Source organism: Botryllus schlosseri, chromosome 15 (assembly GCF_051294905.1).
Source record: "Botryllus schlosseri isolate E-star chromosome 15, Bs_hap1, whole genome shotgun sequence".
Classification (NCBI taxonomy): Eukaryota; Metazoa; Chordata; class Ascidiacea; order Stolidobranchia; family Styelidae; genus Botryllus; species Botryllus schlosseri.
This window is the reverse complement of record NC_137250.1, coordinates 19,685,195-19,687,965: the sequence shown is the minus strand read 5'-3', so window position 1 is coordinate 19,687,965 and position 2,771 is coordinate 19,685,195.

Below are 2,771 nucleotides of genomic sequence, written 5' to 3'. Positions count from 1 at the left end.
GACCGCTGTAACAAGTTTTAAGTTTGTCACTGAACTATGTGGGTGGTAATTTCGTTTCCAAAGTCGAGTAAGAGCTGACTCTTATTTATCGCCAACAAATTTACGCAAAAGCCGTTATTGGTCTCTATTGATTTTAACGATGTTCCATACCTAGATCTGTCATGAGCTTTCACACGGTATGTCTTGATTTTAGTTAGTATCGAACGCGGTGCCAAGTCTTAAAGTTGACACTCAATGATTGAGGCAGTTATTTCGTTTTCGAGGTCGAGTATGGTAGAGATGCGCGCTGATCTGATACTTAGCCTACCTACGTCATTGCGGATCTCACGCAAAAGCCGGTGTCGGTCTGTGCTAATCTATAGTCTGCGTTCCATAACGAGATCGGTGATGATATTTCCATGATGATCGCATGAAACAGCTAACCAAGATTCTCGGTTTGCATTCAAATATTCACATAATTTTATGTTCGCCAATGTCCATTTCACTGTGAAATTGTGGCCTTCCAACCATTTGCTTACAATCCCCTGTCAATCGCGACAGCTATTTCATTTTCGATGTCGGCTAACAGCTGATCATTCGATCAGCCTATTCCTCGATCTATTTTACTCAAAGTTCGGTGTTCGTCTGTTTGCATTGATTTTGACAGTGTACCATACCGGAATGGGTTATGAGATTGCGTATGCTACTTCTCGATGATTTCTTGTAACAGTATACTAAGTTACGGCTTTTATTCATGTATTTATATATTAATATATTTTCCAACGGCGATTTCGCAGCAGACTTATAGACAGTAAGCCGTATGTGTTGTGTCACAGTCTCCAGTTTCAAGGCCAAAATGTCCTACGTTGTTCCGAGAACGAAGTTCCGAGGCTGCTGTCCTTAGTTCTTCAAAGACCATTCAAATTGATGTTCTGGATTCAATATGACAGGCCCAATCTATGAGATAACAATTGCGTATGTGTCCGAACTCGTTGACCTTTCCAGTTAGGCTTACGCAATCTCTCGAGTTCTAGTCATTGGAATTAGTCAGGTCAAGTCAAGTGCGAACATGAATCGTATTGAATCTTTATTCCGTACGTAGTTGCCTTTAGAGCGAAAATGAGAGGTCTAGAAGTTGTCCAGTCTATTGATCCAATCGTACGCCGGGTGCCTCCGCTTTGGTTGCCTATTATCACCTGGTCGTAACCAGAGATGGCCACAGTCCGGTTCAGGAGCCGGATCAGGATTTCAATGTTTTTTTACCTGGCCGGACTGGATCCGGATTTCGAATTTGGGGTGACGGTCGGATTTTAGGGTCTATCGATTCGCGTAATCTATAACTCTACCATGAAATCAAAACGCATGCTACTAAGGATGACCTGATACTTGATTCGTGGCATAGGGACGATTCTTAGTTCACGTACATTTTGTAAAATAATCCTTTGATTAAAAATAAATGAATAAAACATTTGTTACCACACTTCAAGTCACGGCTCACCGGCAAACCTCTCGCGGCACCTACGTTAAAATCACTGTTGTCGGGAAATTCATGTGACCATCATAAAGTTACTTTTTTACGTTGGAAAACGCCATTGTGACGTCATGTTGATAAAAGTCGCTCGCAGCCCTTGCCCCACCACCCGATATTGTCACGAGCCGCCACTGGACTATCCAGTGTGGCTATAATGGAACTACACATTACCACGACAAAAGGAATTAGAAAATCGACGTTTTGACTTGTCCGCAGGGTAAAACCAATTATGATTTTGTAGGTTACAGTACCTTGTGCTGCCATGTCACTTCGTGGCATATATCAATTACAAAAAAGAAAGATATCACCCTCCCTGCAAGTATATACAGACCGATTCTGATTCTCAACGACAGAGCAACCGTTCGGGCGCGAACGAAAGGAGGTAAACTAGACAAACTCTAAAATTAGGTGCAAATTTAAAATCATACTACAGGGTTTCAAGTTCCGCAAACGAGGCGTCAACTTGAGGCTATCGATGTGTGTGTTTGATAAATTTCAGAGTTATTCTTATATCTTGAAGCGTATCAAGGAAGGAGAACTGCAGGTTGGAAAGCCCTGCTTTGAGGGTTACAACATTTTGTAATCCAGAAAGGCGGGCAATTTTTCAAAATCATGAGGTTAGGACTAGGCAAAATCGAGTACCTGAGTGATTCGGCTCTGAATCACGTATTATGCTTCGAGTCGAGTATTCTAGTATCACTCATTATGACGTCACAACAAAATGTAGTATGTCAAAGTTCAAATATGTACCTTTTGTGCCGCCAGAACGAATATAATGCCTGTCATCCATCACGTTGAAGATACTTTGGTATTTCTTCGACCCTACCGATTTCATTGCAGTTTGATACAATCTTGTGGGAGGATCATGACTTCGGAAATGTTTTCCCAGTGACGGTCGTAGCTTTGTACTATATGTCTAGTATGCTGCGATGCGGCCAATTAGGGTTTCAAGGCTTTCACCGTGGAAGGAAAATAGTGTCGAAACCCTAATTCTAGTTGATAAAACAACTTTCAGCAGCGAGGAGCGTATCATTTTAGTACTCGAAAAAATCGTCTTATGCTACTCGACTCGAATCATTAAAATAATTATTCGATTCAGATTCGAGTACTCGAATCATTGTGCCAAGCCCTACGTATGGTAGCCCTATCAAAGTTTAGAACGTACCTGTATAGGTAAAAGATTCCGTTTTATAGAGTGATTTAAGGTGGTATAATTACTTTAAACTGCATGGCCACAGAATCTAATAGGTACTAGGATAGG